Source organism: Hippopotamus amphibius, chromosome 1 (assembly GCF_030028045.1).
Source record: "Hippopotamus amphibius kiboko isolate mHipAmp2 chromosome 1, mHipAmp2.hap2, whole genome shotgun sequence".
Classification (NCBI taxonomy): Eukaryota; Metazoa; Chordata; class Mammalia; order Artiodactyla; family Hippopotamidae; genus Hippopotamus; species Hippopotamus amphibius.
In genome coordinates this window covers 98,788,812-98,815,911 of record NC_080186.1, presented here as the reverse complement: position 1 = coordinate 98,815,911, position 27,100 = coordinate 98,788,812, and the positions used below count along the sequence as shown (strand labels likewise).

General features: G+C 47.6%; 1 long non-coding RNA gene and 1 other non-coding gene across 2 annotated transcripts; both read right to left on the bottom strand.

Annotated features, from left to right (window-relative positions):
• Positions 1 to 6,690: 6,690 nt before the first annotated feature.
• LOC130845980 (uncharacterized) lies at positions 6,691 to 10,631 on the bottom strand. The gene is made up of 3 exons (XR_009051493.1): positions 10,459 to 10,631; positions 9,496 to 9,611; positions 6,691 to 6,866 (listed from the first exon to the last, which is right to left on the bottom strand). It is a non-coding gene; the product is annotated as an uncharacterized LOC130845980 (long non-coding RNA).
• Positions 10,632 to 25,408: 14,777 nt separating this feature from the next.
• On the bottom strand, positions 25,409 to 25,572 carry LOC130842617 (U1 spliceosomal RNA). The gene has a single exon (XR_009050495.1). It is a non-coding gene; the product is annotated as a U1 spliceosomal RNA (small nuclear RNA).
• Positions 25,573 to 27,100: the final 1,528 nt, after the last annotated feature.

Below are 27,100 nucleotides of genomic sequence, written 5' to 3'. Positions count from 1 at the left end.
TTAAATACTGTACAAATCCCTTTTATAGTTTAATGAATCTTGACAAAGTATTTTGTCAAATAACTACCACTCTAATATAGAACATTTCAAACAGCCAAAATAATTCCCTTCTGCTCCTTTACAATCAATCCCTTCCCCTTAACTATAGCCCCGACAGCCACGGATCTGATTTCTGTCCCCTGTAGTTTGTTGTCTTTTCCAGAATGGAATAAATGGAACCACATAGTATGTAACAATGGCATAATACTATATATTTGGTCTTTATCCTCAGTTCCTAGTATACAGCTTGGAATCTCTGGAGTGATGAGTATCTTTTGCATGCTAATTAGGTGACTGCTGGCTGGGGACCCCTTTCTTAACTTAAGGATAGGCGCTAGTCTCCAAAAAGGCCAAAGCATGATTAGAGGGTTGGAACTTTCAGCCCCATCCCCTGACCTCTGGGGAGGGGAGAGGGGCTGGAAGTTGAGTTCAATGATTAATGTCCAGTGATATAATCAATTATGCCTATGTAATAAAACCCCCTAAACTACAGAGTGCTTCCTGGCTGGTGAATACTTGGAGGTCCTGGGAGAGTAGTGTGCCCAGAGAGGGCATGGAAGCTCCCTACCACTCCTCCCTGCCACATTGTACCCTCTGCATCTCTTTCATCTGGGTATTCTGAATTGTATCCTTTATAATAAACCAGTAAACCTAAGCAAAGTGTTTCCCTGCGTTCTGTGATCCATTCTAGCAAATTATCAAATTTGACAAAAGGGTCAATTTATAGCTGGTTGGTCACAAGTACAGGTGGTAACCTGGGACTTGAGACTGGGATCTGAAGTGAGGGCAGTCTTGTGAGACTAAGCCTTTAAATCTGTGGAATCTGACACTAACTCTGGTACTTTATGTCAGAACTGAATTGAATTATAGGACACCCAGGTGGTGTCTGGAGAGTTGGCGAAGTGGTTGTTGGTGTGGAAATAAACCACACATTTGGTGTCAGAAGTGTTGTGAGTAAAAACAGTTGGCAGTAGCCTTCTGTGTCTGGCTTCTTTCACAATAGCATAATGTTTTTTGTTTTTTGGATTTTTTTATTATAAATTTATTTATTTATTGGCCGTGTTGGGTCTTCGTTGTTGTGTGTGGGCTTTCTCTAGTTGTGGTGAGTGGGGGCTACTCTTTGTTGTGGTGTGCAGGTTTCTCGCTGCAGTGGCTTTTCTTGTTGCGGAGCACAGGCTCTAGGTGCGCAGGCTTCAGTAGTTGTGGAACGTGGGCTCAGTAGCTGTGGCTCGTGGGCTCTGGAGCATAGGCTCAGTAGTTGTGGCACAAGGGCTTAGTTACTCTGCGGCATGTGGGATCTTCCCGGACCAGGGCTCAAACCCGTATCCCCTACATTGGCAGGCGGATTCTTAACCACTTCGCCACCAGGGAAGTTCTAGCGTAACGTTTTATGATTCATCCATGTTGTTGGATTTTTCAGTAGTTCATAGCTTTTTATTGATGAGGAGTATTTCTTTGTATAGATGTACCATAATTTGTATATCCATGCACCAGGTGGACATTTGAGCTGTTTCTACTTTTTGGTTGTTATAAGTAAAAATGCTATAAACATTCACATAGAGGTCTGTGCAGACATATGCTTTCCTTTCTCTTGAGTAAATGTCTAGGATTGGAATTGCTGGGTCATATGGCAAGTGCACGTTTAACTTTGTAAGAAACTATCAAACTATTTTCTCAGTGGCTATACCATTTGGTAATCCCACTAGCGATGATGAAAATCCTAGCTGTTCTACATCCTTGTCAACGCTTGGCATTGCCAATCTTTTTAACTTTATCATTCTAGTTGGTATGCAGTGTGTGACATTTCCCTGAACATTAATGATGTTGACTCTTTTTTCATGTGCTGTCCTCTGTATATTTTTAGAGAAGGTTTTGTGTGTATATGTGTGTGTGTGTTTGGTTTTTTTTTTTTTTTTTTTGGCTGTGCTGCGTGACATGTGGGTTTCCTGAACGAACTTTTTGACCAACCCAATATTTAGATGCCTTGAGTTTTTGTCTTTCAAACTCTTTAGGTGACTTTTCCTGGCATATCTGACAGTGAAATGAACAATATACTTGAACATCCTGAAATGTGTGGCAATGTATTTAAATAGATGGTTATGAAGTCTAATAGCATGGAAAGAGCCTTCTGCTATAAGCATGATACAATGTTAAGTGAAAAAAGCAGAAGGCAAACGAGATAAGTATTTATAACATAACTCTCAAGGGAAAAAAAGAGGAACGAGATAAACACAAAATTCTGACAATACTTGTGTTGGAATGGTGACTTTCCCCCTGTATTCATTTTCCTTAATGTGAATGTGATTATCTTTTCAGTAATAACAGAAGAAAAATTAATAGATTTGAAATAGAAGAGTTCTGATAAGAGGAACTTATTTCCTAAGAAAATAAAGCCAATGATTATCATAAGCCATTATCTGTTTATCTTTAAGAGTCGCGTTTTGGTGAAAGCAAGGTGAGTGTGACATGGAAGTTAAGAGCACAGAGCACCCGTAACCTCAAGCCATGATTTTGCTGGTCCTGGACAACGCCGTGGAGTGTAGAGGACATGGGCCACCTGTGCCAACCATCACTGCCTCCTTCCTGGAGACAGTGCTCTTGGGGACAGCATTCCTGTGGTCCCCCCTCCCATCATCAGTCAGCTGCAAGTGAATGTTTAACTCCGGAAGCCAGAGCATTCTGCGCTTACCCACATCACAGTGCTGTGGTAGCTCGTGGGTGTTATCTTACCGAGGTCAGCATCAGAAAAAAAAAAGTGCAATGATATCACAAAAACACAGGGTGATACGGGCCAAAGGAGGAAGTCTACCTTTCCATACATGCACTCAACAGATATTATTGACATTTACCCTAAGTGTCAGTTCGAAGCACAGCTCTAAGCAGGGTTTTAGGCACCGAAGATTCATTAGGGAGTAAAACACAGCTGCCTGTGTTCCACAGATCTTACTTTCTGGTAGGGGAAGGCAGACAGTGAACAGTAAGTTGTGAGGAAAACAGCAGTTTTCAGAATAGCGCAATGGGTAAAAAAGATCAGCCTTCATTTATTCACTCATCTAAGCAGTGTTTTCTCGAGCCTCATCCATGTACCTGACTATTTGCTGTATAGAGGGGATACCAGTGAACAAAATCCAGTCCCTGGCAGCCACAGCTTCCAGGGAAGACTGCGCAGTAAGTGCTGTGCTGAGACAGCACACGGAAAGGAGCCTAACGCTACCTTGGGAGGGTCTAGAAAGCCTAAAAGTATATCAACTCTGAGGCTCATAACAGAAGCAGAATATAACTGTTGTGAGGATGAAAGGGTCCAGCATACGGTTTTACTCATTTTAATAATGAAACTGGAATCTACTCCCACCCTGCAGTGCAGGGAGGGAAGCGTCAGTGTGTTTCATCATTAACCAGAACAACAGTGAAAAAGAACTGCTGGTGACACATGCATAGTTCACGGTTTATGAAGCCCTTCTACGTGCAGCTAGTCACCCAGTCCACACAAAACCCTGGGGAGGTAGCTATGATTAAAAACAATCCTGGATTGGGTCCTGGAACAAAAAAAAGGACATTAATGGAAAAACTGGTCTGTAGTTGAGTTGATAGGATTGTTCAATGTTAACTTTTTAGTTATAACCAATGTTCCATGATTATGAAAGAAATTAACATCAGAGGAAGCAAAATATGTATAACTGAATCACTTTGCGGTGTACCTGAAACTAACACAACATTGTGAATCGACTATACTACAATATAAAATAAAGCATTAAAAAATAAATTTTAAAAACTCAGAGGAAGCTAGTTGAAGAGCATTTAAAAACTCCCTGTGCCAACTTTTCTGTAACTTTAAAATGTCAATGAAAAGTGAAAAAAACCAAAAACCAAGAAATTCACAACACCACCCCTCCATCCTTGCAGGCCGTCTGCTCTCAGAAGAGCGTGGCAGCTCAGCAGCCGGAGCTGAAGGTGGGGCTGGATGGAAACTGGCAACAAACACTGGAATGGAAGAGGCGCGTCCTGGGTAATCCTGGGGGGTAAATAATGGCCAAAACAATCGCCCAGGTCCTGCACCAAAAAGAGCAAGATGATTGCTGGTCCCCAGTGGACTCACAGTCTGATTTACAGTCCTCTTCCTTGGCACTGGAATTCTTCACTTGCGGATTTCCTTTCCTACCATGCTTTACCATTTCAGCTTGCACTGCTGAGCTCTTGCCCGCTGGGTTGCAGGAGGTGGTGGCCAGTAGCCATGAAGAAGCCAGGAGGCGAAGTGGGCTGGGAGTAAGCCCCTTGGTATGTGGACAATCTATAAATGTTAATCAAGAGATGTTCGCCCTGGGCTGTTTTTCTCATGTTGCTGTGCTTCACTCTCTGCACCGTCCCACCCCACTTTAAAAAAAAAAAGGAAGAAAAGCACCTGACTATAATTCTGCATACTTTTCATATCTGAGACTGTAGAGACATTTTTTAAAATTTTATAAGTATTTCTTTATTCATCTCATACGTAATGTCTGAAGGCCAACTGCATGCCCAACACTGTATAGAGCCTTGGGCATACACAATAGTGACTGACACAGGATGTTTCCTCAGAGAGCTTATAGTCTAGAGGATGAGACAGACATTACACAGAGTACATAATCTGTAGTTAAATTTAAGAAAAGAACCAGGGTGAGACACTGTGATCCTTCTTACCACCTGATGACTATATTTGATCTGTTCTTATGTCACTTTGTGAAACACCTGGATAAAGTCAGTGCATTCTAACAGTTTTCAGTCTATCAAAACAGTTTTACCTAAAGTGGCTTTTAAAAATCCTGATCGCCCATAAACAAAACAAATAGACAGCCTATGGACTGGGAGAAAATATTTGCAAACAATGCAACCAACAAGGGCTTAATTTCCAAAATATACAAACAGCTCATACAACTCAATAACAAAAAAACAAACAACCCAATCAAAAAATGGGCAGAAATAAATAGGCATTTCTCCAAAGAAGATATACAGATGGCCAACAAGCACATGAAAAGCTGCTCAACATCACTAATTATTAGAGAAATGCAAATCAAAACTACAATGAGGTATCACCTCACACTGGTTAGAAGGAGCATCATCAGAAAATCTACAAACATTAAATGCTGGAGAGGGTGTGGAGAAAAGGTAACTCTCCTGCACTGTTGGTGGGAATGTAAATTGATACAGCCACTATGGAGAACAGTATGGAGGTTCCTTAAAAAACTAAAAATAGAGCTGCCATATGATCCAGCCATCCCACTCCTTGGTATACATCTGGAAAAGTCGAAAACTCTAATTCAAAAGATACATGCACCCCACTGTTCATAGCAGCACTATTTACAACAGCCAAGACATGGAAGCAACCTAAATATCCATCAGCAGATGAATGGATAAAGAAGATGTGGCATATGTATCTGCCATAAAGAAGAAAGAAATAACGCCATCTGCAGCAACATGGATGGACCTAGGGATTATCATACTAAGTGAAGTAAGTCAGATAGAGAAAGACAAATATCATATGATATCCTTTATATGTGAAATCTCAAGAAATTATACAGATGAACTTATTTACAAAACCGAAATAGACTCAGACATAGAAAACGTATTTATGGTTACCAAAGGTGAAGGGGGAGGGATAAATTAGGAGTATAAGACTAACAGACACTACCATATATGAAGCAGATTAAAGAAACAAGGATTTACTGTATAGCACAGGGAACTATATTCTAAAGAATACAAAAAATATATCCAAATCATTTTACTGTACACCTGAAATTCACACAATATTGTAAATTAACTATACTTCAATTAAAAAAAGGAAAAGAAATAAAAATTCTTATCACTTGGACACACCCACGATGAGATAAGTCAGATTAGGGTGGAACCCAAGTGTCCATGATTCTTTTTCTTTTTAAATTGAGGTATAACTTACACTATATTAGTTTCAGGTGGACAGCATAGGGATTCACAATTTTGAAAGGTCCATTTATAGCTATTTTAAAATATTGGCTATGTTCCCTACACGGTACGATATATCCTTGTAGCTTATTTATTTTATACATAGTAGCTTGTACCTCTTAATCCCCCGAGGCTGCAGAGTCATTTAGTAACAACCACTGCCCCCGGGCCTAGAACCAGGTGAACGCTTAGCATCATTCACTCTCTCACATGCTGAGGACACGCCCAGGCCAAAGAAGACTGGGGCCTGCCGGGCTCGTTTTCTGAGCCGGAAGCTCTGCAGTGCTCCTGACCTCCGCCCACGTGGAAGGAGTCCCTCCTGCTTATGTCTTATCACTTACCAACGCCCAAGAGTTGCTCTGCTTCAGCTCTCCCCTGCCCACCCCTCCCCACCTGTTTTCCCCGCCATAGGTAGAGAATAGACTTGTGGTTGCCAAAGGGAAGGGATGGATGAGGAGTTTGGGATGAGGAGATGCAAACTATTATATATAGAATGGATAAACAACAAGGAACTATATTCAATATCCTGTGATGAAATATAATGGAGAAGAATATGGAAAAGAAATGTATGTGTATGTATAACTGAATCACTTTGCTGTACAGCAGAAACTAACACCATATTGTAAATCAACTATGCTTCAATTAAAAAAAATTTTTTTATAATATTTATTTATTTATTTCTTGAGTGCTTTGGGTCTTTGTTGCTGCACACGGGCTTTCTCTAGCTGCAGCGAGCAGGGGCTACTCTTCCTTGTGGTGCAGGGGTTCCTCGTTGCAGTGGCTTCTCTTGTTGCGGAGCATGTGGTGTCTTCCTGGGGCAGGGATAGAACCCATGTCCCCTGCATTGGCAGGTGGGTTCTCAATCACTGCGCCACCTAGAAAGTCCCCCCAATTTTTTTTTTTCTTAAAGTTTATTCTCCTGGATTCTAGAACCAAGAGAATTAAACCATCTGTAGGTAGGTCCATTAGGCAAGGATCCATCCAAGGAGGACTTTGAAAGGACACATAATCATCCTTTGCCCTATTTCTAAGTTTTAGATGATTTTGTGTAACACTGCCCAAATGAGGTGCTATTGCAAGTTTGTCACTTAACTGCTGGCTCAGCCTGTTGGCATTGGCCGGGTAATAGCCAAACTCACAGCTACTCCAGCTCCCACCATATCTCCTCCAAGTCCTAGGTCACCTACCTGTGCAGTTCCTGGCCGAAGAGCACCAGCTTCCACTGCAGGTCACCTGGCCTGTCAACACTGGAGGCGGTAAGGGAGAGACATGGGTTCTACTCTGTTCTTAAAGGGTTTGTTGACTTTCTTCTCCCCAACCTTACCTTCAGTTTTTCTTTCCAACTCCTGCCCCTGCAGGTCTACAGCAATTCCAAGCCCATGCCAGATGCAGGGGCCACAACCTTCCACAGAATCCTTTACCAAGTCCCACAATTACATAAGATCTAACTCCTATCATAAACTGCTTCTGTCTTACCATTCTTAGTGATTCTATCCTCTGCCCAGTCCTCACTGATACACTCCCCAACTTTTCTCAACGGCCCTTTTTGGGTTCTGATTTCTCCTCATGGCTGGAGTGCAGTAGTTATTAAGAGAATGAAACGATGTTAAATTCCGGCTCAGGCCCTCCCCAGCTCTGACTCCCCAGGCAAGGCATTTAACTTCTCTAAGCCTCAGTGTCTATATCTGTAAAATGGGAATAACAGCAAAACTCCATTAGAAGGTTGCTATGAGGATTAAATAAGGTAATGGCAGTAAAATCCTTAGCACAGTTCCTGACCTAGTTTAAACATTCAATATTCATTATGATCTGTACCTCTATCACAAATAGCATTTATCACTGTGACTTGCTTTTCTGAACTACCATCATCACACACACCAGCGTGAACTTCTTGAGACACTGAGCAAAGAGACATCCCTTTTGATTGGAGGGCTGAGGAAGCTTCCTGGAAGAGGTGGCATGTCAGCTGGGCCCTGAATTGTTGGATTGGGGTGGGTAGATAGGGAAAGGATGGCATATCTCTTAGAAAGGGAAAACCAGAGATAGGTGTGGAGAGACTGGTGGTAGAACCAATGAGGTTTTGAAATTGTACAAATTACCTTAATTGAGCAACCATGTGTTAACAGACTATGCATCAGGCCCTGGACTGGGCTAGGAAGATAGAATGTTGAATAAGAAGCTTTCTGTCCTTTGGAGGCAATAAAAGGATATGAGTACTTACAATATAATGTGGTGAGGACCCCAAAAGTCCAGGAACTGAACTCCAAGGACTCAAAAGTGACTCAAGGGCAGAGTGTTTCCCAAGCCCAGGTCTGGTGAGGGCAGAGGATATCCCTGTGGTCCTATGGGCTGCCTCGGAGAAATGAATGAAGAGGCATCTGGGTTCCATGCCCACCCTACCCCCCAACCCTCTCCCTCCCTCCCCTTTGGGTGAACATGGGTTAGTATTGAGTAGGAAGTGAATGTCCCTATTTTTTGAGCCCAGTTCTCTAGGAATTGAGGTCCTGATTATAAGAGGCAACCAGAGACTGGGGTAGCGCATCTAAAATTATTGGGAAGAAAATGGTATTCCCTGACTAAAGAAATGTGTCAACAAAGAACACAAGGAAGCCCAGAAAAACGTGTTCCACCTGGAACGTAAGCTCCATGGGGCGGGGACTGAAGTATCTGAAGATTCCATTTCTGGTATTCCGTGAAGGATGTGGTATGTGGTAGTGTTCGAGGATGTGCTGAATGTATAAAATAATGAATGAATGAGTGAAGACTCGAGAGATGGGTCACCCCGGGGGGGCGCCTGGCACACAACCTGCCCTGCTCGGTGCCCTCAGATGTAGCTGAAGATGTGTGTCCTTTAAACACATGCATCAGCCAACTCCTATGGGTTAGCTTTTCTCCGCACCCACAACATGTGCCTTACCTCCTGCACCCATCGTTCTATCAGCCAGAGGGAGCAAAAATGCTCAGCACAAGGAAGCACATTCCAGTCCAGATGACTGATAGCGTCCTGCAAGAACTCCCACTAGGCAATCTGCCGTGTGGCCCCAGGTGAGTGAGTGATCATATGTCCACCAGGCTCGCAGGCTCCAGTCAGCCCCGGGGGACTGACAAGAACAAACCGCTGTGAGTCCACCAAGGTGGTGCCACCCAAGATGGCCTCCTGACCCCGGGCCTGGTGACACCTCCACCTCACCATCCCCCTCTTTTGAGTTTGCACTGATCACATCAGTTTCTCCAGACACTGCTGATGGGCTCCAACCCTGGAAACTGACTGACGTGGCGCCCAGACAGCCTGGCTCTCAGCAGCCTCCCTGCCCCACACACCCCATCTGGGTCAGCCCGGGCCCCGGGGTCAGTCCCCAGGAACCTGAGCTGCTTGTGCCTCTCAGGAAGGAACGGACACCTTGGGGACCTGTGCTCAGGACCTGCCACGGGAGTCAGCCCAGCCCACTGCCTAAAAGCTCACCGGGCCTCCTCCCACACCCGACAACGCCAACACAGACTCACCAGGCAAGATGGTGCAGTGGGCTGGGGACTCAGAAAGACCTGGGTTTGGAGCCTGACCCTACCACTGTGTGGCTCCGGTAAGGTCACTTTGCTTCTCTGTGCCTCGGTTTCCCCATCTGTAAAATAAGGATAACAACAGTGGTATCAGCCAGAGTTTAGTGCAGGAAATAGGAACCATTCGAAGTATTTTGGGCAGAGAGTGACTATACAGGGGGTTAGGTGCTTACCGGGTGGTTGGATGGCTGGATGGGGGAGGGGAGGAGGTAAGGTTCAGTCTCCAGAGGAGCTGCTCCCTTGTCCTGGGCAGGAGAGGAAGGTGGGCATCTGGATGTTACCACTGGCAACCTAAATTCAGGATACAAGTGTATCCTGGTGATCCAGGGAGCAGGCAGGGCCTGCACTGCTGCTGCCAGGGGTGGGGACCACACAATGGTCACCACTGCAGGAAAAGCTGCAGAGGCCCCTGCTTGCCAGAAGGGAGAAGCCAAAGCAGCAGGAAGGCGGCCTCTGGCTCCCTTCCACCTTCCAAATCCCATGTGAGATGCTTTCTTCCCACCGCATCCTCCACTGAAGGCCTCTCCCCGCTCCCTTCCCTCCTTGCCTGCCATCCCCAGGCTGGATGTGGTAGTGTGGGAGCGCCCTCGTGTGGTCGAGAGTGGCCCTGCAGCCCCACCGCCAGGATCCCAGGCTGCCCCCCTTCTCCTCCTGCACACGCACTGCCCTCCTCCCGGAGCCCCGGGCCCCGCTGTCCCGCGGACGTCATGGCTCTGCCACCACCTACACCCGCTGCTCCAACTGACCTGCCTACAAGCTACATTCTCTCCTTCTTTAATCTCTGAATGTTTTCTCACTTGTTTTAAAATTTCATATTCTCTGCATATCAAAGAGTATGTATTACTTATCTAACCCTGTGTAACCAATTACCCTAAAATGTAGCAGCTTAAAATAGCAAACATTTATTACCTCACACAGTTTCCGATGGTCATAAATGCAGGAGCAGCTTAGCTGGGTGGCCCTGGCTCAGGGTCTCTCGTGCAGTTGCTGTCAAGATGCTGGCTGAGACTGTGGTCATCTGAAAGCTGGGGTGGCTCCACTTCCACGCTCACTCGCATGATCTTCCTCAAAAGCCTTCGGCCCTCCCCATAAAGCTGCTAGCGACATGTCCGCTGGCTTCCCCCAGAGCAAATGCTCCCAGGGAAAGAGAGCAAGAGAAACCAAAATACTGAAACCTGACCTTAGAAGGGACATACCAGGGAACTTCCCTGGAGGTCCAGTGGTTAGGACTCAGTGCTTTCACTGCCGGCGCTGGGTGATGGAACTAAGATCCCGAAAGCAGCAGGGCATTAGGACGAAGTGGGAGGGGATACGAATTCCAGGAGATGGGGATCATTGGGGTGCTGCTATCACAAAACATATATATGTATATATACGTTTGGGGGGCTTTGTGTGTGCGTGTGTGTGTTTTGTTTTTGTTTTTTGGCTGTGCAGCTTGTGAGCTTACAGGATCTTAGTTCCCTGACGAGGGATTGAACCCAAGGCCGTGGCAGTGAAAGCACAGAGTTCCAACCACTGGACCGCCGGGGAATTCCCCAAAACATACTTTTTAAAATGTTAGTTATAAAACAAAATACTATCAACACCCATGAATCCACCACTCACACAAGAATCAGAACATCACATGTCCCCTGTCATCTACCCTCTGCCTCCCTGTGTAAGAGGCAAACCCTGTCTTCAATTCTGTCTATCATTCCTTTGCTTTTCGAAAAGTGTTGCCACATAGGCATATATGTCTACATAATATGTTTGTTTCATTCGCTTTTTTGATCTTTATAGAAATGACTGGGGCTTCCCTGGTGGTGCAGTTGTTAAGAATGCACCTGCCAATGCAGGAGACACGGGTTTGATCCCTGGTCTGGGATGATCCCACATGCTGCAGAGCAACTAAGCCACAACTACTGAGCCCATGTGCCACAACTACTGAAGCCCATGGGCCTAGAGGGTATGCTCTGCAACAAGAGAAGCCAGTACAATGAGAAGCCCGAGAACCACAGTGAAGAGTAGCCCCCACTTGCCGCAAGTAGAGAAAGCCCGCCTGCAGCAATGAAGACCCAACACAGCCAATAAATAAAAATAAATTAAAAAATAAAAATAAATAAATTTATATCAAAAAAAAGAAAGAAAAGAAATGATTGGCTATAAGTAGTAAGTGGTGATCCCTCCTCCAAGATCCAAGTTTCTATAAAGCTCATCTTTTCCCTTTTGTTCCCTTGCTCTGGAGGGGTAGCTGCGTCCTGGCATTCTTATTTCTGCTCAGCATTATTTATCCATTCTCCTGTGGATGGACATTGGGGTTGTTTCCACTCCTATTTGAAAAAGTATGCTAAGTCCCTTTGGTACATGTCTCCTGGTACATGTATGCAAGTTTCTCCACATTTATACCTAAGCATAGGATGCTGGGTCCTAGTGAGGCAGGAGATAAATGGGCTCCAGGCTCAGCATTTATAACTGGCCTCCTGTTCCCGCCTCCTGGGGTTAAAAAAAAAAAAAAAAGAAAAAAAGAAAGATGCGCTCCAGGCCAGACATTCATTATCAACTCCTTGTTTACGTTTTCTGAGGCAAGAGACAACCGGGCTTCAGACTACATATTTATGATCGGACTCCTGTCTATATTTCAAGATCTGCACCTTGATATAAGAAACAGCAACAGGCATAGGGTAGATAACCAGAAAATGGACACTTTTATGGCAGGGACGGAGAAGGGCTAAACCCTGTAAAGTGATCAGGAGGTCATACACTCCCCACCCTTGGGACAAGGGAGACACTACACGCGTGCCAGTCTTCACAGGGTCAAAAAGGAGGGGGCACCACCCCATGATATGTGATGCTAAGGTCATCCCACAGGCCTCTGGGCTGAAATCCATCCTGGAAAAAGTTTGCACACGCATGTTTATGGAGGGTCCTGGGGCAGGTCAGATGCAGAAAAAGAAGCCAGATAATTGGCCAAAGGTAAGCAAAGACCCGGAAGAACCGCCCTGTATAGATGACTCAACCGCCTCTTCACTGTGCTCCTCCTCACTGGGGGGACGCCCACACCCTTTCTGTCCGGGTGTCCGTCTCTGCCTTGCTTCTATCTTAACGGTTTCTCTGTGCGCTCTCCCACTTGTTGTGCTATGTCTCTAATAATAAACTTTGTACCTGATTTTACAGTTTTTGCCTCCAAGAGAAATGCAGTTTTCACTGGGGGCAATAGCCAGGGAAAGATAGCTTCTAGCCTCTAGCCCTTGCTGGTCTGGTGGCTAGGACTCCTGGTGTTCATCCAGGCTCCCCAGGTTCAATTCCTGGGCAGGGAACGAAGATCTCGCTTCACACCACCGCTCACTGCTACCTCTCTGAGATCACTAGGAGGTGAAAACAAGACGTCAAGTTATTTTCCAAGGTGGTTGCACCAATTTATACTCTCACCTGCAAGTCACACAAAATCCTATTGATCCACAATGTTCTCCCCCAGGTGTATGTGGTGGGGAGATGGGCCCAGGGCCTTGGGAGAGAAGAGAAGCTCCTGGGCACTGAGACTGGCGGTAGAAGGACCCGCAGGCCCATGGACCCCAGCCCGTCTCAGCGAGAGGAGCTTTCAGGCCCTGTGATACTGTGATTTATGATAAAAATATACATTTGGTTTTCACCCGCAACCCCATTTCTGACACAGACCTCCTAAAACCCTTGGAGTTTCCCAATTGAGGAGAGCAGACAAAGGTGTCTTTTGTCATGTTAATGAGACGCCTTATGGCCAGCACCTAATGTTGGGTGTTATCAGAGGAACCTGCCACGTGAATAAAGGGTTGGAAATTTCAGTCCTACCACCCACCTCCAGGGAGGGATGAGGGACTGGAGGTTGGATCAATTACCAATGGCCAAAGATTTGATCAATTATGAATGTGTAATGAAGCACCATAAAAACCCCAAAGGAGGGACTTCCCTGGCGGTCCAGTGGTTAAGACTCCTCGCTTCCAATGCAGGGGACGAGGGGTTTGATCCCTGGTTGGGGAACTAGAATCCTATATGCCGCTCGCAGTGCAGTCAAAACAAAACAAAACAAACCACAGAGGAGAGGTTTAGGGAGAACCTGGGTTGGTGAACACATAGGAGAGTGGTGCTTGGAGAGGGCACGGAAGCTCCGTGCCCTTCTCCCATACCTTCCTGCCCTGCACATCTCTTCCATCTGGCTGTTCCTGAGTTATGTCCTTTCATAATAAACTGGTAATCTAGTGAGTAAAATGTTTCTCTGAGTTCTGTGAGCCTATTTAATAGCAAATTAATCTAACCCACGGAGGATGCCTTTGGAACCTCCAATCTATATAGCTTGGTGTCAGAAGTCCAGGTAACAGCTTGGACTTGCAACTGGTGTCTGAAGTGCAGGAGAGTGGGGTCGGGGGACAGTCTTGTAGGAGCTCTTAAGCTGTGGAATCTGATGCTGTCTCTGGGTAGATAGTGTCAGAATCGAGTTAAATTGTATGTAGGACACCCACCTGGTCTCGGAGAATTGTTTGTTGGTGTGGGAAGACCCCCTCCACCACACACCCCCCATGCATGCACAGTACCCCCACAGGTTGGAACTGGGTCTAGGAACCAATTTAGGCCCCCAGGAAGCATTCAGCTGTTCCCTCTTGAGGAAAGCTCACTTAGACGGGGACACCTTTGCACTCAGCTGCTCTGCTGCTCCAGGGAAAACCATTTATGCCCTCCTCGTTGAAAGGATTTCATGTTGTAAGGACTTCATGAGAGCCCTAACAAAGAATCCTTTACATAGCAGACGCTCGCTAGAGCATCTTTCCTCTTCCCCCTGCTCCCTCCCCTGCTGCAGCCACTTCTTTTGGAAAGTAGAAGTAAATGAAAGAAGCAGACTCCCAAGCGCATCACAGTGCTCTGAGCTCCACCACCGCTAACACAGCGCTGATTAATTGCTTACCCACAGAAAGGAAAAGTTAATTACCTACCATGGAAATTTTAAAAAGAAAAAAGGAAACATGAGTTTAAATTTGAATCAGGGCCCCTGCATGGCAGGAATGGGAATGAGCTGGTTTCTCTTGGATCTAGTTGTTGGCGCTTAAAGCGAAGGCCTCCGATCCCTGGGCAGCCTCCTGCTCCCACGACCTCCCCTCAGACCTCCAGCCACAGCTCCTCTCAGAAGAGGCAGAGAAAAGGAGCGTGCTGGGAAGACCACTGCCTCCAGGACTCTGGCCATCGCCCTCAGGGAGACGCTCAGGAGCAGGGGTTAGAAACACTGGACGGGGTCCATCGCCCCAAATCCACCCCTCCTGCTTGGTTCGTTGCTGCCTAAAAGGTCACCTTAGGACGCGTGGTAGATGCTGGGATGCCCTGCGGCCCAGATTCCACTCCCGGCACGCAGGACACGCCCCAGCTGCTGAGACTGCTGCCAGCAGACAGCCTCCGCGGCCGCCCTTCAGGACGGCCCGCGGTCACACGGCCTCCCCAGGCCAGCTGACACCCCATGACATCCACATGCGGTCCTAAGGCCCAGCGCTCTCACCTCCGTGTGAGTCACCTCTGAAGGCTTGTCAGCGCCTGTGCTCCCGGGAGCGCTGGCCAGGCAGTTCAGACCACAGGGCAGCTCACCTGCCCCGGCCCACCCTGCGGCTAAACCCTCTTCCAAAGGTGTCGATCCCAAGAGAACTCCCTAAGGAATGTCCTGCGCACGTATCTCCAGCTCAGAATTTGCTCTTGGGCATCCCACCTTGTGACAGAGATTTAAATTAAGCAGTGTTGAAAAGTTACATTTTATTGAATCATAAACTAAAGGAACCTCAGAAGGCATCGAGCCCAGCCTCGCTCCGCACACAGTGATACCGTCAGCACCTGACCCGGCGGATGGGGCCCTGGTGGAACACTGACCACGATGGGCACTTGTCATCCCACAGAGGGGCCTGTCGGTGCCCGGACAGCCTGGACTGCTAGAAGGCTCTTCTCACACGGGTCAGCTCCTGCCAGGCGGAGCCACAGAGCAAGGGCCTATGTGGGTGCCAGGATGGTGCCAGGCAGTGAGGAAGACAGGATGGTACCGACCCTGTCCCAGCCCCCGCAGCAGCCCTGAGGACGTGCACTTGTCCCACAGCTGAAGGGCTGCGCCGCCCTCTGGACAGCGGGGCACCGACGCATAGTGAGACGGCCACCCAATGGCCTGAACACCCCACTTCTGTAAGCAGCCTGGTCCCTGGCTGGCTCACGTCAGACGTTTCCGGGTGTTTTTGATAAGCCTAGTCCCCACCTGGGGCTCCTCCTCAGCCTGACCTGGGTCACCCTTTCAGCAGCACAGTTTCCCCCAGCTGAGGCCCAATTAAGCTGAGGTTGTGTCACCCCCATATGGCAGGAAAGGCCACTGGTCTGCTGAAGAATTGGCCAGTGCCCAGGGATTCCCTGGATGACGTCCCTTGACTGAGCCAACTCTAGGACACTGGTTTTTTGTTTTTTATACATTTATTAAATTTATTTACTTACTTACCGGCTGCATGGGTCTTTGTTGCTGCATACAGCCTTTCTCTAGTTATGGTGAGTGGGGGCTTTTGTTGTGGAGAACGGGCTTGGCGCACGGGCTTCAGTAGTTGTGGCTTGAGGGCTCTACAGCGCAGGCTCAGTCGTTGTGGCGCACAGGCTTAGTTGCTCTGCGGCATGTGGGATCTTCCCGGACCAGGGCTCATCCCATGTGCCCTGCATTGGCAGGCAGGTTCTTTACCACTGTGCCACCAGGGAAGCCCTCTAGGATCCCGTTGTTGCTGTGGCCTCGGGTGCAGCTAGATGGCACCGTCCCTTCAGGCTGGCACCCGCCCTGACCTGACCAGCCGGCTCACCCAGCACACACCCACAGCACTGCATGGATGCAGAGGGGCCCAGATACCATTCCTGGACCCCAGCCCTAGACCTTTACTGAGGCCAGGTCACAGCATATTGGAGACACTGCCCACTCCTTCCTCCAGGGCTCAGAGCAATAATTGTTCATTCAACAAGTATTTGCTGAGGGGCCAGGAGGGGTGGAAGACACCCAGAACAGGTTGTGGGAGGGTGGAGGGGTGTGGGGTAGGCAGACCAAAGCTTTCTGCATGCAGCCTGGGCCCAGGGCAAGGCGAGGTGGAGAGGAGGGCTGGCCTGTTGACTAGTCCAGGCAGGAGCCACAAACAAACGCGTGCCAATGAGATGCACAGACGCAGGCAGGATTCCTTTCACCGCAGCTGGACTCTCCTGAGCCCACAGAGCACAGCACTCCATCCTCTGGGTCCCAGCACCTGAGGGCTCTCCCTCTCCTGACACCCAGCCCCGCCCCACAACGGTTCTCCCACGCTCCCCCACGGCTGTTCCTCTGGGGCATCTAAACAACCAGCGCCTTCCCGATAGTCCACACAAAGCTTCTCCAGGACTGATGCAGACACCCAGGCGTTAACCCTCTGGGCCTTAATCCCCGGGGCAGGACATAGGGGTGGGGGTCGGGACGGAACAGAGCTGCAGGGAACACCTGTCTACACATCTGTCTGCACCAGCCTGAGAGCAGAAGGGACAAAATGGCCCCCCGGGGAGCCTTCCAGCCATGGGCTGGCTGGGCGAAGGGTATTGCATATTCCGCGAGTCGGGCAGGGATAGATGGAGGAGTACAGGGCTGGGCTGAGAGCCGGGCCTGTTCCCGAATGAGGACCCAGGTGGAGTCCAACACCATGATCCCCCACCCAGGGGGAAATCTACGTGCAGATGAGCTTCCCCATGGTGTTCCGGGCCCTGACCGGTGGGGAGGGTGGCGGGGACAGTAAGGAAATGCTGTCTCCCACGCCAAGGCCGAGGCCTCTTTAAAGGGTTAATGTTGTCAAAGGTCTGGGGGTGGGCTGGGTAGAGGAGAAATCCATAATTCAGAAAGCAAGTGGGGAAGTGACGTGCGGGTGCCGGCAGAGGGCCGCGCCTGGCTGGACTCCAAGCATCACCTTGGCCTCCTGGTGGTGACTTCGGGGCAGACAGCGGAGGGAGTGAGCACAAAGCCAGCCTTTCATGCAGTTTTGTTAGGGGAACCACTGGCTGAAACTGCCCACCGTGGCCAGGCACCACAGTAACCACTTGCGTGAGTTATCTTGCGACAGGAGGTCCTGGTAAGGAACGCGGAACTAATAAGCCACCACCAACTGGAAGAATTCGGGAAAGGTTAAAAGGAGAGAGCAGACACCCGTCCTTGTGTCCTACCCACCTCCCAGAATCCTTCTTGCTGGAATCCATCTTGGCTGAGAGATGCACATGCCACCAGGAAGGACCCTGAGTCAGAGTGACTGGCCAGAGACAACCCGGAAATTAACCCCATCACCATAAAACCCGAGACCGTGAGCCACGTGGCAGAGCCGTCCTCCTAGGCTCCCTTACCCTCCTGCTCTCCACCCGGGCGCCCCTTCCCAATAAAGTCTCTTGCTTTGTCAGCATGTGTGTCTCCTCGGACAATTCATTTCCGAGTGTTAGCAAGAGCTCACTTTTGGTCTCTGGAAGGGGTCCCCCTTCCTGCAACAGTTTGATGGGCTTTTTTTCTTAAGGCATTTTCACAAGTCTCCTTTCTCACCTCATCCTCTCTTCCCCAGAGCCCTGTGAGGTAAACAGGGCAGGTAATGAGACTCAAGGAGGCCAAATGAGCTGGCCGTGTTCACGTGCCTGGTAGGAGAGGCTGAAACCCAGGAGTTACATGAATCTCCTCTCCCCATCCCCAACCCCCCAGACAGGAACCCCTCACCTCTGCATGGCCTGTCTCACTTTTCACACCACTCTATCTTCTCTCTTCCACTTTCTAAGGTCCCATGATAATCCTTCAAGGTACATCAGTGATCACTGAGACTGGAGCCACCAAAAAAGACCTGGGTTCTGAGCATGGCTTTGGCACAGCTGAACTGTGTGTCCGTGGGCACGTTCCATCCCCTCTCTGGGCCTCCATAGCTGTATGTTTTCCTCTACAGGGTAAAGGTGTAGGCATCAATACACCTGAGGTCCTTTCTAGCTCTGACATTCTCTAGGTTCTAAGCTCCATATAACAGATAAGAAAGTTGAGGCTTAGCTTGTGGTTGACATGAATGGGAGAAAAGCCTCCTCTAGTTACCCTGCAGGGACCTGCCTCTCCTCTCCCCTCAGCTCAACCCTGGAACATGAGAGGGAAGCACCTCTGCCCTCTCTGCATCCCAAGGACTCATTTAAAGGAGAATCCAGGTGTTTTTGCCTCCTTTTCTTGTCTGGACCCAGAAGCGGGGAGCTTATCAGTGTTTAACGAAGCCAGGACCAACCTGATTATCAAAGGCACTTTCAATAAATGCCATTCAATCCATACAGGGAGCTGGCACACTCAGAATAAAAAGCGAAGAAAAGCCATTATCTTGAAATGCCTGGGCTCCTACCTGGGCTGAGCCCTGTGAAGTCATTATGAGTAATTATGGGCTATCGCCCCAGCACAGCGCACGGTCCCAGTTGGGTACAAGTAATGAGTGGGAGCATGCGGCCCCGAGAGGCAGGGAGGCTGAGGTCATCAAAAAGGGCAACTTTCCCTTTTAAGTTTCCTTCCATCCCACTTCTCATGAGTGTCCCCTCCCGGCTCCTTCATTTCATAGTTCTGGTTTCACTCCCCAAAGATTTGTTATCCCAAGTTTCCTGTCATTCAGGGAGAAAGTCACTGTGCCCTGAGACTCTGTACCTGTGCACTCCAGAAGCTTTTCTGCAAGAGCTTTCCTAATTTTCCACCCAGCTCACTCTGAGCTGATGCTTGCTTAGACTAGGGTGGTGTAGTGAAGATGGTGACAGGTGGTCAGCTGAGGTGAAGTAGACAAAAGGAGATGCCCGTTTGGAAGAGGAGAAATTTAAAATCATGTTCGGACAAGTTAAATTGAAGATGCCAATTATAGACTCACACGTCTGACATTTCAAATATGGAGTATAGGGAAGGCTCAATGGTGAAGATATAGATTTGAAAATCATTGAAATATCTGGCACGTAAATCTCTAAACCAGCTGAAACCATTTAGGGAGAATGCGTGCACAGAGACATGCTGGGCATGCAGGACTGGACCCTGGCCCTGGAGCGTCCAACATTTAGAAGCTGAACAGAGGAGGAGCAACTGCAAGCTGGAACCAACTGAACGAACTGCCTCAGTGGCTGTGAAAAAGCAAAGCTAGGTGACGTCCACAGAAACTGGAAGCAGAGAAAAAGCGTATCCCTTCTGGCTTCTCGTCTACCTCTGGCGACCCCTACTGGCAGAACCTGACAGGGTGCTGATAGCTGAGCAGAAAAGTCGTTTTCAAAGTTCTTGCCCCAGCATCACAAAGTAAAGGGTAGCGGGATACGATCGAAGCTGAGAGACAACCGCTGAATAACTGGCACATATTAAGGTTCTTGCCTATTGTCTAAGGCCAGTCTGACTACCGCTCTCTCTCACATTTACCTCGTGGCCTCTGAGGGCTACGAGGTGGTTGAGTAAGGCAGAGATGGGGGAGCCAGCATCGGCTAAGGGGGCTGCAGTATTGCGGAAAGTAGGTCAGCCTATTAGCGCCGGGATCAGAACGGAGCTGCTGGGAGCTGGCGGTGTCAGAAACCCACAGAGAGGGCACTGAGCGACCTAAGCTGATGGAAGGCTGGGAGGAGCGGCGTGAGGGAGGGGAGGTCAGCGTTCCCTAGGAATAAGGATGAGCAAACAGGCTTTCAGCTGCAATTCACAGAGCAGAGCTGGGAGAGCGAACTCCACCTCTGGAGCCTCCTCTCCCCACATCCATCTCTGCTCACGGCAGGGAGGAGCAGGGAACACTTAGTGGAACTAAATAACCCTGTCCTTCCTTTCAGATCCCTTTGGATTAGGTTCGTAATGGACTTCACCTGGGGTGGGGCAGGGTGGGGAAACCAGAGATCTGAGAAGGGTGTGGGGACAGTGGTGTTGGGGGCGCCTAGGCAATTCAGCTGTCTGTCTGGAGAGCTCTCCCCCACCAATAATTCTTTACCTCTAATTTAATGTCCTAAAAATTAACAAAAGAGGCAGAAAGAGCCGGGAAGTACTATTGCCCCACTAGCTCCTGATTGACTCACTTCTGTCAGCTCATCCATCAGATTCTTCCCACGCTCCTCACCTGCTAAGCAGGACCACAGCTCCCAAGAAAACATGATTTATAGACCTGTCAACCATCTCCATATTGACAGCATATCTGAGCTTAAGCGCCTCAAATCTCTAGCTATCCAAAGTTTCCTGTGGCGGTCCTAACGCTTGGTGATTTGAGTTCCACTCCCAATCTGTGTGGTTATATAGACTCCCCCTCTTTCCCACGTTCCCTCTACAGCCTCAAGAGACTGAAAGCATTTTAAGTGCTTACAATCAAGGACTGGGGAAGACATCCTATAATGCTCCAATCTGGCTTCCCATGACGACATGCGCCTCGAGTATGAGGACAGGTTGAAATCCTGACGGAGTAATCATAGTGCAGGCATCCACAATGGAGACGGATGGCCATGGAGGATCTGGTCTGACATGTCCCTGCACCACTGAGAACTTGAACTTTCTGTGAACTGTACCAAACTCAAGGACACCAGCCATTTTTAAAACCTCTGCTAGCTGCAACCTAGTGTCCCAAGGTTGTTCCCCCTTGTAACTATGCAACCATTTCAGACCCCAACCAGTCCTTGCGACATAAGCACCCTTACCACTTGCCAGCTCCAATGATAATTCTTGATAAACAACTTATGGAACTAACTGTGACCTTGAGGTTTTTGCCCTTATAAACTTTCTCCATTTTGTAGTCCAGCAGAACACAATTCAAGTGCCGCTTGGATCTGTCTCCCAGGCTGCGGTTCTAAGAAATACCCCCAAAATGCCTCTTTATTTCAATCAGGTCTCTGGTTCTGAAATTTTGGTTAATAAGTCCTTCAGTGCAGCCAGGCTAGGGCAGGAGCCCTGAACCCCAAGCAAGGACTCTGGCCATTCCCCCATCACGTCTTCCTGCCCTGCACAGCCCCCTACCTTCTGCAGAGGTTTGGCTCCTTGGTGCCTTTTCCTGGAACCCTCAGCCTGCACTTTACATCTGATCTGTGCAGAAAAAGAACATAGAACCTAAGCTCACCACTGATTTGGACCAAAGCCTTGGTGATGATTTAAACGGAAATGCATTAATAGCTCTGAATATTTCATACCAGGTACATTAGAACAACCAGCATTACTTATTGAACGCTGATCACCATCATGGGTATTAATACATTTTGCTTCACAGTGTCAGCCAAATGGAAATTAGCTTCAAGGAACAAGATAGGAGGCTTTTGGTAGGAGGTACTTTTGCCTCAGGAAATAAATCTTGCATGGATGGAAGGCGTGGCCTCGTGGTGTTATCCAACCTCACTCTGGCTTCTAACAAAGCTTCTGGAAGGCTCATGAGGAGGGCCTTTAAACCAGCATGTGAGTAGGAGTCCCACCATCATATGCCAGGCAAAACCAGGCCAGGCTGAGCCTCCACTTTTTCCAGCAAATATTAACTCCCCAGTGTCTGAAATGGAGCCCATTGTCTAGCTCTTCTGGTTTTCTGCAGAGGATGATAAAGGAGTAAATGGGCTTAATTGATTAGAGAGGGATTTGGATGATATAACAGAGAAGCTCACAGCAAAGGGCAGCTCTCTTCTCTCTTGCAGGAAGCAGTTTTCATCATGTCAAGCCTCTGACACGCTCTTTTTGGCCTGGGCTCTCAAACCCATTTATCAGTCAGGGTCTGCACAAGAAACAAACCACTCTAGCTATTTTAAGCAGCAAGAAATTTAATACAGAGAATGAGGTGCTTATACACCTGTGTATTGGAAGGTTTGGAAAGGTGGGCTCTAGGCTAAGCCTCCAAGGGTAATTCACGGAACTTTACCCAACTGACCCACCAGAATGATCAGCCTAGCCTTATCTTTTCCTTATTTTATGGTCATACGGATGTTAATTTACTGTTAAAGAAATTAAGAAACTATAAAGAAAACATTTTGATACTAAGGCAATGTAAAACATTTTAGTTTATTTAAAAATTTTTTGTTGTAAATACATGGCTCTTCAAGCCTGTTGGGGGGTGGGGAGCGAATTAGAAAAAATCTCCTAGGAGCATTTTATGGGATCTTTTACTCACAGGACGTTTTCACTTGCATGTCGCGTCCTGCCTGTGTACCCGGCCTGGCTCTGATCACGTCCCTGTGCGCCTTCCCTCAGCATTCAGCCTCCCCATCAGGTCCGCCTATGAACATCAACAAGGATGGGGCCCCATGCTCAGAATGCAGGGGAAAAGTGCCATTAGAGTTACTAAAATGTAAAGCCCTTTTCTTTCTTCCCTTCCTTTCTCTCGTGATTTGTTATGGTGTTTATTTGCTATTTAATGTCATTTTAAGAAAGAAAATTAATTTTGAATTATTAACATAAATTTAATGTTCATCTTTATTTTGCACAATTCTAGTTTTTAAATGCACATGTAAGGTCATTTAGTTCATATGCAGAATCACCAAAGTTACATAATTCACATTTCATAGTTCGCACATCTACACATATTTTGTTCTTACCGAAATAGTAGAAAGGTGTAAAACTAGCTCAGCTGTTTTCATTTTGCTTCTTGACATGTGCACATCCTACCAACACTTGCTGCTTACAGCTTGTTGATGACTAAAGAAGGACTGAAAGCAAAAGGAACTATGAATGGTCCTGTTTTTCTCTTTCCTTCTATGTCATCATTTTCAGTATTAACCGCTGGCTAATTCAAGGAAGTAAAAGAAGAAAGAAAATGACATTAAATAGCAAATAAACCCTGTAACAAGTCAAGAGAGAAAGAAAGGGAAGAGAGAAAAGGGCTTTATATTTTACTAATGTTAATGGTACTTTTCCCCTGCTTTCTGAACAAGGGGCCCCATCCTTGTTGATGTCCTAATGGAGGCAGCAACAAAATCCAGTGGGAGACCTGATGGCGGGGAGACTCATTCTGACAGCAGGGATCTGAGATCAGCATGAAGGACTGGACTAGGACTGGGTACCCTTCTTTTTATTTTCAGTTCCATTAAAGAAAAAATTATTCTGACACTCATTAAATTAGTAAGGAAGACTATATTCAGGACAACTGCAATAGAGGTATTGCAATAGGGGAGAGAGATTAGGCTCCACTCCCGATACAATAAAGGCAGCTGGGGATTTATGGCCAAGGAACAGAATGAGGTGGTCAGTGGATAGAAAATTTTTAAGAGAAGACATCGATGGTAGAGGTAGTCTTGCTAAACTGACTTAGGATCCTTGCTAAAGGCAAGGTCAAAAACTTATATATCAGAGAAGGGGACGAGGAAACTCAGATGTCAAAGGTGGGGGAATTCTCACCACACTGACTTATCAGGGTTCTTTGCTAAGACTGGACTAGGCAGGGGCCCAGGGCAGGACACAAGGTGGGGGCCAAGGTCAAGGCCTAGTTGAGAAAAGGCCTAGAGGAGCCTGACTTAAGGGTTGGTCAAGGAGAGAGTCTTTGTCAGTTATCAGCATTGTGCACATCTGTTTATTGTTACGGCTGTAAGAATTTCTGTGGGTACAGGGAGAGACGTGTGTGGGTGGCAGGAGGAGGGCTAATTCACAAACAAACACACAGGCCTCAGGGCTGGGGATCTGGCTCCAGGTCCTTCACCCTCAATTGTAAGAATTCCTTCTGCCTTGGGACTGGTGGCAGAAACCCTCACTATTACTGAAGCAGGGGGCTTATTTGTGCTCCAACATGAAGCCAGCAAAAGCTACGGGGTTCCCATCCTGGCCTCAATATCTCAATGTCCGACACTCTCATTTCCAGTGACTAAGTGTGCGGGTGGGATGGAAGAGCTGGGAGGACTAGGACCGAGAGAGGTTCACGTGAACCTCATGCCTGGAGCCTCTTTTAGCTTGCACTCCCAGTCTGCTCACTCAAAGAAATATCAGCCAACTAATTGAACTATAAAACTATGGTAGGGTTGGGGTGTACTTCGGGGTGTTAAGAAAAATTATCCAAAACTTGTAAATAAGGCAAAAATATTGCTGTGTACACTTTTGAATTTATACTAGAGCATTTGGGGGACTATACCTTTGTCTGACATTGATAGGGACCCACATTCTGTAAAGTTAGATGTTACCTTTTAGATGACTGATAAGTTGTGAATGGCTTTTTTTTTTTTTTCTTTTTTGTCCAGTAGAGGCACTGTCAACTGCAATTCCCACTTGCCATGGGCACGCGCCATCTCCCTCCACAAGGAGTAAATCATGTGCTGCTGCAGCTGCTGATTTTCTATACCCCTTGATAGGAGTTCAGGGTGGAGAGCGGAAATGAGGCCCTCTGCGCTCTGTGAAAAACTGGCAGAACAGGTCTTCAGATAGTTAGGGATTTTCAGGAGCTGATTTTATGAGCCCAATTCTTGCATCTCCTCACATCTAGAAAGACACTAAAATCGGCTCCTCGTGACTAGCAGAAACATTCTGCTAAAAAATATGTGCTCGGTTGCATGTACTCCCCTCCACCAAAATCACATGTATACTGACCTTCCCCCCCGCCTCTGTGGAGCAGTTTCTCAGAGCTCTCTGGGATGCTGTCTCCAGGGCTGCCGTCCTCATTTTGCCCCCAATAAAACTTAACTCGTAACTCTCACATTGTGCATTTTTTTTTTAAAGTTGACAACACAAATATATTCTATCCAGCAGAAAAGATAGGTCCAAACATTACACTTTTCTTGCCCTAAAGAAATTAACCAAGTTTTGTACTTAACTTAGCAATCTTTCTTTCTCTTGCCATATAGACTCTTACATACTCTTCTTTGAAATGGCTTTACCATGCTTCTCCTTCCCTCATTAATTAAATAAATGTTCAGTGTATATTTGTATGAGTCATGTTTTACTTTTTTTTTTTTTTTTCCCCAGGGGAGAGCGCGAACGCAGTCCCCCACTACCACAAATTTCGCAGTCGAGTTTCCTGCATTTGGGGAAATCGCAGAGGTCAGCACACCCCCAGTGCAATGGGTGAGCCTCGCCCTGGGGAAACCACCTTCGTGATCATGGTATCTCCCCTGCCAGGTAAGTATGTTTTACTTTTAGAAAACTGTATTTTGACGAGGGGAACGTCTCCTGGCCTGCAGTCTCTGTCCCAAGACTTCCCCGTAGATAACCACATCATCTAAATACAACCAGGGAGAGAGACCATAGGATGTTTGAGAGATGATAGTGGGGGGGGGGGGGGTCCCCAAGGAGGGCTCCTCTCGTTTTCCCTGGGAATAGGATGTCTTCCCGCATTTATCTCACAGCAGCCATTTCACGCTGGAGTCTCTGAAGCCCGCAGGCCTGAGCCTGGGCGCACAGAGACGAGGAAGATGCCCACCTGCTCCAGCCACACACACAGCGGGCTCAGCAGGTCCCTGCTCCACTTTGCTCTTCCCCACCCCCTCCCAAATGCTCCTCCTCCTTTTTTCCCAAATGCATTAAAGAACTTGGAGTTAGAATGAGAAAGATAAATGACAAGGACCCAAAGCCAATTTGTTTTAATATGCTGTTGAAGCCAGTGCTGAAACACATTATTTTTGCATACATTACTTTGAAATGCAAATCACAAGGACCGTCAGTAACTATCTCGCTAATCTCCTGGGGTTAAAGGACAAAGGAGAGAAAATTACTTGAAAACTCATTTGCCAACACTTTTGTAGCGGAGAAACCTCTGCCATTGCCCAGGGCTGTCTTTTACGCCTACGACACGGAGTGAAATCCTAGAGTCCTCTTCACACTAAAGCGAAGAATGTGTTACTTTCATAGCCAGTGGCCTTGCAGGTAACTACCAGCCTGGAGGACCCGTCTGATAGAATGAAAACACAGTCACCTGGTTTCAGTTCTGTTTTCCTCTCTACAACGCCAAAAGGAAAGGGACCGAGGAGTCAGTGAAGGAAGGGTGTTGATGAAATAAACTATCCTAGCAAAACTGACTAGAACTCCAAACTCAGAGCCCAGGCTAACATGCACAGCTCAGAGCTCCTGTTTCTAACCTTACGCTCGCTGGCCGGGCCTTATGTAAGTCACAGAAACATTGCTGGTCGGACATTCCTGTATCACATACCTTCTAAGGAGTCTGACACCTGGTTAAAAAATGACGTGTGATTTTTCAGGCCTGACCTTGGGCAGTGACAAAGGCTTTGCCTGGCAGGTCTATGGGAGAGGCTGCCCTCCCCATAGCAGTCTTGCGCACAGTCAGTGTGTTAGTGTCTAAGGGGACTTACAGTCAAGGACCCCGGCCCCCTGGCCAGTCACATTCTTTCACACACTTACATTCCTCATCTAGTGCCTTCATTCCCAGCTCTCTTGATCTGAGGCCTTGGGCCAGGTCCTCTTCAGGCTCAGGCCTCCTTACCAGGAAGGAAGGGAAACCTTAAGACCTTTTTCCCTTCCCTGACTCAGTGCTCGGAACTTTTACACTCCTCACCCTTCCTCCTCGCTCCCCTCCTCTAAGCCTCAACGGTGAGACCAGCCCACCCCTGTGCGGAGCCACCTGTCCCTCCACTGGTGGCTCCGCAAGGGAAAATGGAACAGCGGCAGACAGCACTTCCTTAGTTTTGTTACCGCACCCGA